The 15,178-nt window shown below is 43.2% G+C and overlaps 16 non-coding genes across 16 annotated transcripts; 5 read left to right on the top strand and 11 right to left on the bottom strand.

Moving 5' to 3' along the window:
• Positions 1 to 1,012: 1,012 nt before the first annotated feature.
• trnai-uau lies at positions 1,013 to 1,106 on the bottom strand. The gene is made up of 2 exons: positions 1,069 to 1,106; positions 1,013 to 1,048 (listed from the first exon to the last, which is right to left on the bottom strand). It is a non-coding gene; the product is annotated as a tRNA-Ile (tRNA).
• A 594-nt stretch (positions 1,107 to 1,700) lies between these two features.
• On the top strand, positions 1,701 to 1,773 carry trnae-cuc. Its single transcript has one exon. It is a non-coding gene; the product is annotated as a tRNA-Lys (tRNA).
• Positions 1,774 to 2,250: 477 nt separating this feature from the next.
• On the bottom strand, positions 2,251 to 2,344 carry trnai-uau. The gene is made up of 2 exons: positions 2,307 to 2,344; positions 2,251 to 2,286 (listed from the first exon to the last, which is right to left on the bottom strand). It is a non-coding gene; the product is annotated as a tRNA-Ile (tRNA).
• A 593-nt stretch (positions 2,345 to 2,937) lies between these two features.
• On the top strand, positions 2,938 to 3,010 carry trnak-cuu. The gene has a single exon. It is a non-coding gene; the product is annotated as a tRNA-Lys (tRNA).
• A 479-nt stretch (positions 3,011 to 3,489) lies between these two features.
• trnai-uau lies at positions 3,490 to 3,583 on the bottom strand. The gene is made up of 2 exons: positions 3,546 to 3,583; positions 3,490 to 3,525 (listed from the first exon to the last, which is right to left on the bottom strand). It is a non-coding gene; the product is annotated as a tRNA-Ile (tRNA).
• A 594-nt stretch (positions 3,584 to 4,177) lies between these two features.
• trnak-cuu lies at positions 4,178 to 4,250 on the top strand. The gene has a single exon. It is a non-coding gene; the product is annotated as a tRNA-Lys (tRNA).
• A 484-nt stretch (positions 4,251 to 4,734) lies between these two features.
• Positions 4,735 to 4,828, bottom strand: trnai-uau. The gene is made up of 2 exons: positions 4,791 to 4,828; positions 4,735 to 4,770 (listed from the first exon to the last, which is right to left on the bottom strand). It is a non-coding gene; the product is annotated as a tRNA-Ile (tRNA).
• Positions 4,829 to 5,719: 891 nt separating this feature from the next.
• trnai-uau lies at positions 5,720 to 5,813 on the bottom strand. Its single transcript has 2 exons — positions 5,776 to 5,813; positions 5,720 to 5,755 (listed from the first exon to the last, which is right to left on the bottom strand). It is a non-coding gene; the product is annotated as a tRNA-Ile (tRNA).
• Positions 5,814 to 6,964: 1,151 nt separating this feature from the next.
• On the bottom strand, positions 6,965 to 7,058 carry trnai-uau. Its single transcript has 2 exons — positions 7,021 to 7,058; positions 6,965 to 7,000 (listed from the first exon to the last, which is right to left on the bottom strand). It is a non-coding gene; the product is annotated as a tRNA-Ile (tRNA).
• Positions 7,059 to 8,209: 1,151 nt separating this feature from the next.
• Positions 8,210 to 8,303, bottom strand: trnai-uau. The gene is made up of 2 exons: positions 8,266 to 8,303; positions 8,210 to 8,245 (listed from the first exon to the last, which is right to left on the bottom strand). It is a non-coding gene; the product is annotated as a tRNA-Ile (tRNA).
• Positions 8,304 to 10,396: 2,093 nt separating this feature from the next.
• On the bottom strand, positions 10,397 to 10,490 carry trnai-uau. Its single transcript has 2 exons — positions 10,453 to 10,490; positions 10,397 to 10,432 (listed from the first exon to the last, which is right to left on the bottom strand). It is a non-coding gene; the product is annotated as a tRNA-Ile (tRNA).
• A 593-nt stretch (positions 10,491 to 11,083) lies between these two features.
• On the top strand, positions 11,084 to 11,156 carry trnae-cuc. The gene has a single exon. It is a non-coding gene; the product is annotated as a tRNA-Glu (tRNA).
• A 484-nt stretch (positions 11,157 to 11,640) lies between these two features.
• Positions 11,641 to 11,734, bottom strand: trnai-uau. The gene is made up of 2 exons: positions 11,697 to 11,734; positions 11,641 to 11,676 (listed from the first exon to the last, which is right to left on the bottom strand). It is a non-coding gene; the product is annotated as a tRNA-Ile (tRNA).
• A 594-nt stretch (positions 11,735 to 12,328) lies between these two features.
• On the top strand, positions 12,329 to 12,401 carry trnak-cuu. The gene has a single exon. It is a non-coding gene; the product is annotated as a tRNA-Lys (tRNA).
• A 470-nt stretch (positions 12,402 to 12,871) lies between these two features.
• trnai-uau lies at positions 12,872 to 12,965 on the bottom strand. Its single transcript has 2 exons — positions 12,928 to 12,965; positions 12,872 to 12,907 (listed from the first exon to the last, which is right to left on the bottom strand). It is a non-coding gene; the product is annotated as a tRNA-Ile (tRNA).
• A 1,658-nt stretch (positions 12,966 to 14,623) lies between these two features.
• Positions 14,624 to 14,717, bottom strand: trnai-uau. Its single transcript has 2 exons — positions 14,680 to 14,717; positions 14,624 to 14,659 (listed from the first exon to the last, which is right to left on the bottom strand). It is a non-coding gene; the product is annotated as a tRNA-Ile (tRNA).
• Positions 14,718 to 15,178: the final 461 nt, after the last annotated feature.

The raw sequence follows: 15,178 nt of genomic DNA on the forward strand, positions 1-15,178 counted from the left end.
GCATGGGGGTGGAAACATCATGCTTTGGGGCTGTTTTTCTGTAATGGTACCAGGACGACTGATCCGTTTAAAGGAAAGAATGAATGGGGCCATGTATCGTGAGATTTTGAGGGAAAACCTCCTTCCATCAGCAAGGGCATTGAAGATGAAACGTGCCTGGGTCTTTCAGCATAACAATGATCCCAAACACACAGAGAAGGAGAGAAGGAGTGGCTTCGTAAGAAGAATTTTAAGGTCCTGGAGTGGCCTAGCCAGTCTCCAGATCTCAACCCCATAGAAAATCTTTGGAGGGAGTTGAAAATCTGTGTTGCCCAGCAACAGCCCCAAAACATCACTGCTCTAGAGGAGATCTGCATGGAGGAATGGGCCAATATACCAGCAACAGTGTGTGAAAACCTTGTGAAGACTTACAGAAAACGTTAGACCTCAGTCATTGCCAACAAAGGGTATATAACAAAGTATTGAGATCAACTTTTGTTATTGACCAAAAACTTATTTTCCACCATAATTTGAAAATAAATTCATTAAAAATCCTACAATGTGATTTTCTGGATTTTTCTTTCTCATTTTGTCTGTCATAGTTGAAGTGTACCTATGATTAAAATTACAGGTCTCTCTCCTTTTTAAGTGGGAGAACTTGCACAATTGGTGGCTGACTAAATACTTTTTTGCCCCACTGTATATCCTAGAAACCTAGTTAAACTATAATTACCACCCAGCTACCTCCCTGTTCCCTAACACTTTATCTACAGCTACCTCCCTGTTCCCTAACCCTTTATCTACAAGGCTTGTACTCATAACATTGTCATCTAATTTCTGTATACTGCTGTATAAGTACAACATGCTGACAGACTGCACCACAGGATCCATCAACAACACTTTCACTGATCTTCATATTTTGCAGAAATGGAGCTGAACGATATTCGAACCAAGTCAATACTACTGTTGAGGTACCTGGCTAGCTCAGTCGGTAGAGCATAAATAGACAGGCAGAGGGTTCAAGAAAATTACATGCTCCTGGTGAGGATCGAACTCACAACCTCGGCATTGCTTCGCTGCATACTGCTGTATAAGTACCACGCGCTAACCGATTGCGCCACAGGAGCCTGATCACCTGTTTACCACATTTTGCACAAACATAGATGTACAATATTCGGTCAGAGTCAGTCCGACAATTGACCTACCTGGCTAACTCAGACGGTAGAGAATGAGACTCTTTATCTCGTATTCGTGGGTTCGAACCACAAATGGGGTGATTCTTTTCTGAGCCGAAGCACCAAAAAACTTCGCAAACAGCCATACGCTTGGACTTTCGAGCAGGCTTGCCACCCTGCATTGCTGATTTGTCAGGCATAGCTGGTGATAGAGAAGACGATGATTTTGTATTCTATCTCTGCCTGCACTCTGACCTGTCATCTCAATGACATCCCTATTATCTATTAAACGTCCTCCTAAATGGATTGAATAAATGCTCCTTTTATGGACAAGAAATAGACAGGCAGAGGCTTCAAGAAGAATACTTGCTCCTGGTGGGGCTTGAACTCATAACCTTGTCATCTAATTTCTGTATACTGCTGTATAAGTACAACAGGCTAACCAATTGCACCACAGGATCCATCAACAACACTTTCACTGATCTTCATATTTTGCAGAAATGGAGCTGAACGATATTCGGACCAAGTCAATACTACTTTTGAGGTACCTGGCTAGCTCAGTCGGTAGAGCATGAGACTCTTAATCTCAGGGTTGTGGGTTTGATCCCCACGTTAGGTGGTTATTTTCACTGCAGAAGCACCAACTCACTGACTTTCGAGCAGTCTAGCCACCCTGCATTGCTGACTTGTCAGGCATAGCTGGTGATAGAGAAGACTATGAATTTGAATACTTGCTGTTCCTGCACACTGTTATCTCAATGACATACCTATTATCTATTAAACGTCCTCCTAAATAGATTGAATAAAAGCTCCTTTTATGGACAAGAAATAGACAGGCATAGGCTTCTAGAAGAATACTTGCTCCTGGTGGGGCTTGAAGTCGTAACCTTGTCATCTAATTTCTGTATACTGCTGTATAAGTACAACATGCTGACAGATTGACCACAGGATCCATCAACAACACTTTCACTGATCTTCATATTTTGTGAAATGGAGCTGAACGATATTCGGACCAAGTCAATACTACTGTTGAGGTACCTGGCTAGCTCAGTCGGTAGAGCATAAATAGACAGGCAGAGGGTTCAAGAAAATTACATGCTCCTGGTGAGGATCGAACTCACAACCTCGGCATTGCTTCGCTGCATACTGCTGTATAAGTACCACGCGCTAACCGATTGCGCCACAGGAGCCTGATCACCTGTTTACCACATTTTGCACAAACATAGATGTACAATATTCGGTCAGAGTCAGTCCGACAATTGACCTACCTGGCTAACTCAGACGGTAGAGAATGAGACTCTTTATCTCGTATTTGTGGGTTCGAACCACAGATGGGGGATTCTTTTCTGAACCGAAGCACCAAAAAACTTTGCAAACAGCCATACGCTTGGACTTTCGAGCAGGCTTGCCACCCTGCATTGCTGACTTGTCAGGCATAGCTGGTGATAGAGAAGACGATGATTTTGTATTCTAACTCTGCCTGCACTCTGACCTGTCATCTCAATGACATCCCTATTATCTATTAAACGTCCTCCTAAATGGATTGAATAAATGCTCCTTTTATGGACAAGAAATAGACAGGCAGAGGCTTCAAGAAGAATACTTGCTCCTGGTGGGGCTTGAACTCATAACCTTGTCATCTAATTTCTGTATACTGCTGTATAAGTAAAACAGGCTAACCAATTGCACCACAGGATCCATCAACAACACTTTCACTGATCTTCATATTTTGCAGAAATGGAGCTGCATTCCAAGTTGACCAAGTCAATATTACTGTTGAGGTACCTGGCTAGCTCAGTCGGTAGAGCATGAGACTCTTAATCTCAGGGTCGTGGGTTTGATCCCCACGTTAGGTGGTTATTTTCACTGCAGAAGCACCAACTCACTGACTTTCGAGCAGTCTAGCCACCCTGCATTGCTGACTTGTCAGGCATAGCAGGTGATAGAGAAGACTATGAATTTGAATACTTGCTGTTCCTGCACACTGTTATCTCAATGACGTACCTATTATCTATTAAACGTCCTCCTAAATAGATTGAATAAAAGCTCCTTTTATGGACAAGAAATAGACAGGCATAGGCTTCTAGAAGAATACTTGCTCCTGGTGGGGCTTGAAGTCGGAACCTTGTCATCTGATTTCTGTATACTGCTGTATAAGTACAACATGCTGACAGACTGCACCACAGGATCCATCAACAACACTTTCACTGATCTTCATATTTTGCAGAAATGGAGCTGAACGATATTCGGACCAAGTCAATACTACTGTTGAGGTACCTGGCTAGCTCAGTCGGTAGAGCATAAATAGACAGGCAGAGGGTTCAAGAAAAGTACATGCTCCTGGTGAGGATCGAACTCACAACCTCGGCATTGCTTCGCTGAATACTGCTGTATAAGTACCACGCGCTAACCGATTGCGCCACAGGAGCCTGATCACCTGTTTACCACATTTTGCACAAACATAGATGTGCAATATTCGGTCAGAGTCAGTCCGACAATTGACCTACCTGGCTAACTCAGACGGTAGAGAATGAGACTCTTTATCTCGTATTCGTGGGTTCGAACCACAAATGGGGGGATTCTTTTCTGAGCCGAAGCACCAAAAAACTCCGCAAACAGCCATACACTTGGACTTTCGAGCAGGCTTGCCACCCTGCATTGCTGACTTGTCAGGCATAGCTGGTGATAGAGAAGACGATGATTTTGAATTCTATCTCTGCCTGCACTCTGACCTGTCATCTCAATGACATACCTATTATCTATTAAACGTCCTCCTAAATGGATTGAATAAATGCTCCTTTTATGGACAAGAAATAGACAGGCATAGGCTTCTAGAAGAATACTTGCTCCTGGTGGGGCTTGAAGTCGTAACCTTGTCATCTAATTTCTGTATACTGCTGTATAAGTACAACATGCTGACAGACTGCACCACAGGATCCATCAACAACACTTTCACTGATCTTCATATTTTGCAGAAATGGAGCTGAACGATATTCAGACCAAGTCAATACTACTGTTGAGGTACCTGGCTAGCTCAGTCGGTAGAGCATGAAACTCTTAATCTCAGGGTCGTGGGTTTGATCCCCACGTTAGGTGGTTATTTTCAATGCAGAAGCACCAACTCACTGACTTTCGAGCAGTCTAGCCACCCTGCATTGCTGACTTGTCAGGCATAGCTGGTGATAGAGAAGACTATGAATTTGAATACTTGCTGTTCCTGCACTCTGACCTGTTATCTCAATGACATACCTATTATCTATTAAACGTCCTCCTAAATGGATTGAATAAATGCTCCTTTTATGGACAAGAAATAGACAGGCATAGGCTTCTAGAAGAATACTTGCTCCTGGTGGGGCTTGAAGTCGGAACCTTGTCATCTGATTTCTGTATACTGCTGTATAAGTACAACATGCTGACAGACTGCACCACAGGATCCATCAACAACACTTTCACTTATCTTCATATTTTGCAGAAATGGAGCTGAACGATATTCGGACCAAGTCAATACTACTGTTGAGGTACCTGGCTAGCTCAGTCGGTAGAGCATAAATAGACAGGCAGAGGGTTCAAGAAAAGTACATGCTCCTGGTGAGGATCGAACTCACAACCTCGGCATTGCTTCGCTGCAAACTGCTGTATAAGTACCACGCACTAACCGATTGCGCCACAGGAGCCTGATCTCTTGTTTACCACATTTTGCACAAACATAGATGTACAATATTCGGTCAGAGTCAGTCCGACAATTGACCTACCTGGCTAACTCAGACGGTAGAGAATGAGACTCTTTATCTCGTATTCGTGGGTTCGAACCACAAATGGGGGGATTATTTTCTGAGCCGAAGCACCAAAAAACTTCGCAAACAGCCATACGCTTGGACTTTCGAGCAGGCTTGCCACCCTGCATTGCTGACTTGTCAGGCATAGCTGGTGATAGAGAAGACGATGATTTTGAATTCTATCTCTGCCTGCACTCTGACCTGTCATCTCAATGACATCCCTATTATCTATTAAACGTCCTCCTAAATGGATTGAATAAATGCTCCTTTTATGGACAAGAAATAGACAGGCAGAGGCTTCAAGAAGAATACTTGCTCCTGGTGGGGCTTGAACTCATAACCTTGTCATCTAATTTCTGTATACTGCTGTATAAGTAAAACAGGCTAACCAATTGCACCACAGGATCCATCAACAACACTTTCACTGATCTTCATATTTTGCAGAAACGGAGCTGAACGATATTCGGACCAAGTCAATATTACTGTTGAGGTACCTGGCTAGCTCAGTCGGTAGAGCATGAAACTCTTAATCTCAGCGTCGTGGGTTTGATCCCCACGTTAGGTGGTTATTTTCACTGCAGAAGCACCAACTCACTGACTTTCGAGCAGTCTAGCCACCCTGCATTGCTGACTTGTCAGGCATAGCTGGTGATAGAGAAGACTATGAATTTGAATACTTGCTGTTCCTGCAATCTGACCTGTTATCTCAATGACATACCTATTATCTATTAAACGTCCTCCTAAATGGTAGAGCATAAATAGACAGAAAGAGGGTTCAAGAAAAGTACATGCTCCTGGTGAGGATTGAACTCACAACCTCGGCATTGCTTCGCTGCATACTGCTGTATAAGTACCACGCGCTAACCGATTGCGCCACAGGAGCCTGATCACCTGTTGACCACATTTTGCACAAACATAGATGTACAATATTCGGTCAGAGTCAGTCCGACAATTGACCTACCTGGCTAACTCAGACGGTAGAGAATGAGACTCTTTATCTCGTATTCGTGGGTTCGAACCACAAATGGGGTGATTCTTTTCTGAGCCGAAGCACCAAAAAACTTCGCAAACAGCCATACGCTTGGACTTTTGAGCAGGCTTGCCACCCTGCATTGCTGACTTGTCAGGCATAGCTGGTGATAGAGAAGACGATGATTTTGTATTCTATCTCTGCCTGCACTCTGACCTGTCATCTCAATGACATCCCTATTATCTATTAAACGTCCTCCTAAATGGATTGAATAAATGCTCCTTTTATGGACAAGAAATAGACAGGCAGAGGCTTCAAGAAGAATACTTGCTCCTGGTGGGGCTTGAACTCATAACCTTGTCATCTAATTTCTGTATACTGCTGTATAAGTAAAACAGGCTAACCAATTGCACCACAGGATCCATCTACAACACTTTCACTGATCTTCATATTTTGCAGAAATGGAGCTGAACGATATTCGGACCAAGTCAATACTACTTTTGAGGTACCTGGCTAGCTCAGTCGCTAGAGCATGAGACTCTTAATCTCAGCGTCGTGGGTTTGATCCCCACGTTAGGTGGTTATTTTCAATGCAGAAGTACCAACTCACTGACTTTCGAGCAGTCTAGCCACCCTGCATTGCTGACTTGTCAGGCATAGCTGGTGATAGAGAAGACTATGAATTTGAATACTTGCTGTTCCTGCACTCTGACCTGTTATCTCAATGACATACCTATTATCTATTAAACGTCCTCCTAAATGGATTGAATAAATGCTCCTTTTATGGACAAGAAATAGACAGGCATAGGCTTCTAGAAGAATACTTGCTCCTGGTGGGGCTTGAAGTCGTAACCTTGTCATCTAATTTCTGTATACTGCTGTATAAGTACAACATGCTGACAGACTGCACCACAGGATCCATCAACAACACTTTCACTGATCTTCATATTTTGCAGAAATGGAGCTGAACGATATTCGGACCAAGTCAATACTACTGTTGAGGTACCTGGCTAGCTCAGTCGGTAGAGCATAAATAGACAGGCAGAGGGTTCAAGAAAAGTACATGCTCCTGGTGAGGATTGAACTCACAACCTCGGCATTGCTTCGCTGCATACTGCTGTATAAGTACCACGCGCTAACCGATTGCGCCACAGGAGCCTGATCACCTGTTTACCACATTTTGCACAAACATAGATGTACAATATTCGGTCAGAGTCAGTCCGACAATTGACCTACCTGGCTAACTCAGACGGTAGAGAATGAGACTCTTTATCTCGTATTCGTGGGTTCGAACCACAAATGGTGTGATTCTTTTCTGAGCCGAAGCACCAAAAAACTTCGCAAACAGTCATACGCTTGGACTTTTGAGCAGGCTTGCCACCCTGCATTGCTGACTTGTCAGGCATAGCTGGTGATAGAGAAGACGATGATTTTGTATTCTATCTCTGCCTGCACTCTGACCTGTCATCTCAATGACATCCCTATTATCTATTAAACGTCCTCCTAAATGGATTGAATAAATGCTCCTTTTATGGACAAGAAATAGACAGGCAGAGGCTTCAAGAAGAATACTTGCTCCTGGTGGGGCTTGAACTCATAACCTTGTCATCTAATTTCTGTATACTGCTGTATAAGTAAAACAGGCTAACCAATTGCACCACAGGATCCATCTACAACACTTTCACTGATCTTCATATTTTGCAGAAATGGAGCTGAACGATATTCGGACCAAGTCAATACTACTTTTGAGGTACCTGGCTAGCTCAGTCGCTAGAGCATGAGACTCTTAATCTCAGCGTCGTGGGTTTGATCCCCACGTTAGGTGGTTATTTTCAATGCAGAAGTACCAACTCACTGACTTTCGAGCAGTCTAGCCACCCTGCATTGCTGACTTGTCAGGCATAGCTGGTGATAGAGAAGACTATGAATTTGAATACTTGCTGTTCCTGCACTCTGACCTGTTATCTCAATGACATACCTATTATCTATTAAACGTCCTCCTAAATGGATTGAATAAATGCTCCTTTTATGGACAAGAAATAGACAGGCATAGGCTTCTAGAAGAATACTTGCTCCTGGTGGGGCTTGAAGTCGTAACCTTGTCATCTAATTTCTGTATACTGCTGTATAAGTACAACATGCTGACAGACTGCACCACAGGATCCATCAACAACACTTTCACTGATCTTCATATTTTGCAGAAATGGAGCTGAACGATATTCGGACCAAGTCAATACTACTGTTGAGGTACCTGGCTAGCTCAGTCGGTAGAGCATAAATAGACAGGCAGAGGGTTCAAGAAAAGTACATGCTCCTGGTGAGGATTGAACTCACAACCTCGGCATTGCTTCGCTGCATACTGCTGTATAAGTACCACGCGCTAACCGATTGCGCCACAGGAGCCTGATCACCTGTTTACCACATTTTGCACAAACATAGATGTACAATATTCGGTCAGAGTCAGTCCGACAATTGACCTACCTGGCTAACTCAGACGGTAGAGAATGAGACTCTTTATCTCGTATTCGTGGGTTCGAACCACAAATGGTGTGATTCTTTTCTGAGCCGAAGCACCAAAAAACTTCGCAAACAGCCATACGCTTGGACTTTCGAGCAGGCTTGCCACCCTGCATTGCTGACTTGTCAGGCATAGCTGGTGATAGAGAAGACGATGATTTTGTATTCTATCTCTGCCTGCACTCTGACCTGTCATCTCAATGACATCCCTATTATCTATTAAACGTCCTCCTAAATGGATTGAATAAATGCTCCTTTTATGGACAAGAAATAGACAGGCAGAGGCTTCAAGAAGAATACTTGCTCCTGGTGGGGCTTGAACTCATAACCTTGTCATCTAATTTCTGTATACTGCTGTATAAGTACAACAGGCTAACCAATTGCACCACAGGATCCATCAACAACACTTTCACTGATCACCATATTTTGCAGAAACGGAGCTGAACGATATTCGGACCAAGTCAATACTACTGTTGAGGTACCTGGCTAGCTCAGTCGGTAGCGCATGAGACTCTTAAGCTCAGCGTCGTGGGTTTGATCCCCACGTTAGGTGGTTATTTTCACTGCAGAAGCACCAACTCACTGACTTTCGAGCAGTCTAGCCACCCTGCATTGCTGACTTGTCAGGCATAGCTGGTGATAGAGAAGACTATGAATTTGAATACTTGCTGTTCCTGCACTCTGACCTGTTATCTCAATGACTATTATCTATTAAAACCTGTTATGGATGATGCGAATTTTCGCAGCTTTTTGTTAAAAATCCCGCAACATTTCAAAGTCCTGCTACTCATGCCAGGAATATAGTATATGCATATGATAAGTATGTGTGGATAGAAAACACTCTGAAGTTTCTAAAACTGGTTAAATCGGGTCTGTGGCTATAACAGAACGTGTTTAGGAGTAAAAATCCCTGGTAAAACTGTTCACCAAAAACAAAAACAAAATATTCATCCGCCATTCAATCAATTGTTTAAGACGAGGGAAAATATGTGCGAACCCCCTGTAAAAGCCTACAGCTTCCACACGATGTCACCATCGCTATCAATATCAGAATCATTTATCCCTGGTTGCAACACAAATAGACCCCTCCCTTCTTTTGACGCACCACAGGATGTTGTGAAACGGAAAAAATGGACGATGTTTTCCAGACTTGCTGCTATCGAATACAGATCGCCCCGTGATCAATTTGATACATCATTAACGTTTATTAATACCTAAAGTTGGTTTAGAAACGTCGTTTGAAGTGATTTGTAAAAGTTTATAGGCGACTTTTGTAATTTTAAAAAGTGACGTTGCGTCTTGTAAATGGACTTTTTGCAGCATCAGACTGGCCTTCAGCAAATTACATTTTGGGTATACAATGACGGATTTAATCAGGAAAAAGACCCAATTGTGATGTTTATGGGACATATAGGAGTGCCAACAAAGAAGCTCGTGTGCATGCTATCAGATAATAGCTTCTCATGCTTTCGCCGAAAAGCATTTTACAAATCTGACTTGGTGGCTAGATTCACAACGAGTGTAGCTTTAATCCAGTACCTGGCATGTGTATTTTAATGAAAGTTTGAGATTTAACGAGTACTAAGTAAAGTACTATGGGTGGCGCTCTGAAAATTCCGCTGAGCTATCCCTCTGCAGGGATCACCTCCATAAGAAGTTTAAACGTCCTCCTAAATGGATTGAATAAATGCTCCTTTTATGGACAAGAAATAGACAGGCATAGGCTTCTAGAAGAATACTTGCTCCTGGTGGGGCTTGAAGTCGTAACCTTGTCATCTAATTTCTGTATACTGCTGTATAAGTACAACATGCTGACAGACTGCACCACAGGATCCATCTACAACACTTTCACTGATCTTCATATTTTGCAGAAATGGAGCTGAACGATATTCGGACCAAGTCAATACTACTGTTGAGGTACCTGGCTAGCTCAGTCGGTAGAGCATAAATAGACAGGCAGAGGGTTCAAGAAAAGTACATGCTCCTGGTGAGGATCCAACTCACAACCTCGGCATTGCTTCGCTGCATACTGCTGTATAAGTACCACGCGCTAACCGATTGCGCCACAGGAGCCTGATCACCTGTGTACCACATTTTGCACAAACATAGATGTACAATATTCGGTCAGAGTCAGTCCGACAATTGACCTACCTGGCTAACTCAGACGGTAGAGAATGAGACTCTTTATCTCGTATTCGTGGGTTCGAACCACAAATGGGGTGATTCTTTTCTGAGCCGAAGCACCAAAAAACTTCGCAAACAGCCATACGCTTGGACTTTCGAGCAGGCTTGCCACCCTGCATTGCTGACTTGTCAGGCATAGCTGGTGATAGAGAAGACGATGATTTTGTATTCTATCTCTGCCTGCACTCTGACCTGTCATCTCAATGACATCCCTATTATCTATTAAACGTCCTCCTAAATGGATTGAATAAATGCTCCTTTTATGGACAAGAAATAGACAGGCAGAGGCTTCAAGAAGAATACTTGCTCCTGGTGGGGCTTGAACTCATAACCTTGTCATCTAATTTCTGTATACTGCTGTATAAGTACAACACGCTAACAGATTGACCACAGGATCCATCAACAACACTCTCACTGATCACCATATTTTGCAGAAACGGAGCTGAACGTTATTCGGACCAAGTCAATACTACTGTTGAGGTACCTGGCTAGCTCAGTCGGTAGAGCATGAGACTCTCAATCTCAGGGTCGTGGGTTTGATCCCCACGTTAGGTGGTTATTTTCACTGCAGAAGCACCAACTCACTGACTTTCGAGCAGTCTAGCCACCCTGCATTGCTGACTTGTCAAGCATAGCTGGTGATAGAGAAGACTATGAATTTGAATACTTGCTGTTCCTGCACTCTGACCTGTCATCTCAATGACATACCTATTATCTATTAAACGTCCTCCTAAATGGATTGAATAAATGCTCCTTTTATGGACAAGAAATAGACAGGCATAGGCTTCTAGAAGAATACTTGCTCCTGGTGGGGCTTGAAGTCGTAACCTTGTCATCTAATTTCTGTATACTGCTGTATAAGTACAACATGCTGACAGACTGCACCACAGGATCCATCAACAACACTTTCACTGATCTTCATATTTTGCAGAAATGGAGCTGAACGATATTCGGACCAAGTCAATACTACTGTTGAGGTACCTGGCTAGCTCAGTCGGTAGAGCATAAATAGACAGGCAGAGGGTTCAAGAAAAGTACATGCTCCTGGTGAGGATCGAACTCACAACCTCGGCATTGCTTCGCTGCATACTGCTGTATAAGTACCACGCGCTAACCGATTGCGCCACAGGAGCCTGATCAACTGTTTACCACATTTTGCACAAACATAGATGTACAATATTCGGTCAGAGTCAGTCCGACAATTGACCTACCTGGCTAACTCAGACGGTAGAGAATGAGACTCTTTATCTCGTATTCGTGGGTTCGAACCACAAATGGGGGGATTCTTTTCTGAGCCGAAGCACCAAAAAACTTTGCAAACAGCCATACGCTTGGACTTTCGAGCAGGCTTGCCACCCTGCATTGCTGACTTGTCAGGCATAGCTGGTGATAGAGAAGACGATGATTTTGTATTCTATCTCTGCCTGCACTCTGACCTGTCATCTCAATGACATCCCTATTATCTATTAAACGTCCTCCTAAATGGATTGAATAAATGCTCCTTTTATGGACAAGAAATATACAGGCATAGGCTTCTAGAAGAATACTTGCTCCTGGTGGGGCTTGAAGTCGTAACCTTGTCATCTAATTTCTGTATACTGATGTATAAGTACAACATGCTGACAGACTGCACCACAGGATCCATCAACAACACTTTCACTGATCTTCATATTTTGCAGAAATGGAGCTGAACGATATTCGGACCAAGTCAATACTACTGTTGAGGTACCTGGCTAGCTCAGTCGGTAGAGCATGAGACTCTTAATCTCAGGGTCGTGGGTTTGATCCCCACGTTAGGTGGTTATTTTCACTGCAGAACCACCAACTCACTGACTTTCGAGCAGTCTAGCTGACTTGTCAGGCATAGCTGGTGATAGAGAAGACTATGAATTTGAATACTTGCTGTTCCTGCACTCTGACCTGTTATCTCAATGACATACCTATTATCTATTAAACGTCCTCCTAAATGGATTGAATAAATGCTCCTTTTATGGACAAGAAATAGACAGGCATAGGCTTCTAGAAGAATACTTGCTCCTGGTGGGGCTTGAACTCATAACCTTGTCATCTAATTTCTGTATACTGCTGTATAAGTACAACAGGCTAACCAATTGCACCACAGGATCCATCAACAACACTTTCACTGATCTTCATATTTTGTGGAATGGAGCTGAACGATATTCGGACTAAGTCAATACTACTGTTGAGGTACCTGGCTAGCTCAGTCGGTAGAGCATAAATAGACAGGCAGAGGGTTCAAGAAAAGTACATGCTCCTGGTGAGGATCGAACTCACAACCTCGGCATTGCTTCGCTGCATACTGCTGTATAAGTACCACGCGCTAACCGATTGCGCCACAGGAGCCTGATCACCTGTTTACCACATTTTGCACAAACATAGATGTACAATATTCGGTCAGAGTCAGTCCGACAATTGACCTACCTGGCTAACTCAGACGGTAGAGAATGAGACTCTTTATCTCGTATTCGTGGGTTCGAACCACAAATGGGGTGATTCTTTTCTGAGCCGAAGCACCAAAAAACTTCGCAAACAGCCATACGCTTGGACTTTCGAGCAGGCTTGCCACCCTGCATTGCTGACTTGTCAGGCATAGCTGGTGATAGAGAAGACGATGATTTTGTATTCTATCTCTGCCTGCACTCTGACCTGTCATCTCAATGACATCCCTATTATCTATTAAACGTCCTCCTAAATGGATTGAATAAATGCTCCTTTTATGGACAAGAAATAGACAGGCAGAGGCATCAAGAAGAATACTTGCTCCTGGTGGGGCTTGAAGTCGTAACCTTGTCATCTAATTTCTGTATACTGCTGTATAAGTACAACATGCTAACAGATTGACCACAGAAGCCTGATCACCTGTTCACCACATTTTGCACAAACATAGATGTACAATATTCGGTCAGAGTCAGTCTGACAATTGACCTACCTGGCTAACTCAGACGGTAGAGAATGAGACTCTTCATCTCGTATTCGTGGGTTCGAACCACAAATGGGGTGATTCTTTTCTGAGCCGAAGCACCAAAACACTTCGCAAACAGCCATACGCTTGGACTTTCGAGCAGGCTTGCCACCCTGCATTGCTGACGTGTCAGGCATAGCTGGTGATAGAGAAGACGATGATTTTGTATTCTATCTCTGCCTGCACTCTGACCTGTTATCTCAATGACATACCTATTATCTATTAAACGTCCTCCTAAATGGATTGAATAAATGCTCCTTTTATGGACAAGAAATAGACAGGCAGAGGCTTCAAGAAGAATACTTGCTCCTGGTGGGGCTTGAACTCATAACCTTGTCATCTAATTTCTGTATACTGCTGTATAAGTAAAACAGGCTAACCAATTGCACCACAGGATCCATCTACAACACTTTCACTGATCTTCATATTTTGCAGAAATGGAGCTGAACGATATTCGGACCAAGTCAATACTACTGTTGAGGTACCTGGCTAGCTCAGTCGGTAGAGCATGAGACTCTTAACCTCAGGGTCGCGGGTTTTATCCCCACGTTAGGTGGTTTTTTTCACTGCAGAAGCACCAACTCACCGACTTTCAAGCAGTCTAGCCACCCTGCATTGCTGACTTGTCAGGCATAGCTGGGGATACTGAAGACTATGATTTTGTATTCTATATCTGCCTGCACTCTGACCTGTTATCTCAATGACATACCTATTATCTATTAAACGTCCTCCTAAATGGATTGAATAAATGCTCCTTTTATGGACAAGAAATAGACAGGCATAGGCTTCTAGAAGAATACTTGCTCCTGGTGGGGCTTGAAGTCGTAACCTTGTCATCTAATTTCTGTATACTGCTGTATAAGTACAACATGCTAACAGATTGACCACAGGATCCATCAACAACACTTTCACTGATCTTCATATTTTGCAGAAATGGAGCTGAACGATATTCGGACCAAGTCAATACTACTGTTGAGGTACCTGGCTAGCTCAGTCGGTAGAGCATAAATAGACAGGCAGAGGGTTCAAGAAAAGTACAAGCTCCTGGTGAGGATCGAACTCACAACCTCAGCATTGGTTTGCTGCATACTGCTGAATAAGTACCACACGCTAACCAATTGCGCCACAGGAGCTTGATCACCTGTTTACCATATTTTGCACAAACATAGATGTACAATACTCGGTCCGAGTCAGTTAGACAATTGACCTACCTGGCTAACTCAGACGGTAGAGCATGAGACTCTTACAGTTTTTTTCGATTGCTAAACGACAGTGGACACAACTGGAGTCACATGTGCAAAACTCTAACTACAGTCTGCACAGCAGCAGTTCATGTGGACCAAACTCTAGTTCGTTTTTCATTGCTTGAACACAGTTTTCAAAACTCTACACACTTATCCCATGACTTTAACCACAACCTGCACAACACTGTGGATTTACAGCACTTTGTTCAAATGCTAACACACTGCTTTCAAAACTGTGAACCACACATTCAAAACGGAATAGATTTCAGCCTTGTGCCTTTCAAACACTGCTAATTGCAATTTCAGCTGAAAGGCTAAGCAGGTGTCTTGTTTTAGACTTGTTAGTGAAC

Source organism: Oncorhynchus mykiss, unplaced genomic scaffold (genome assembly GCF_013265735.2).
Source record: "Oncorhynchus mykiss isolate Arlee unplaced genomic scaffold, USDA_OmykA_1.1 un_scaffold_270, whole genome shotgun sequence".
In the NCBI taxonomy this organism is placed as follows: Eukaryota; Metazoa; Chordata; class Actinopteri; order Salmoniformes; family Salmonidae; genus Oncorhynchus; species Oncorhynchus mykiss.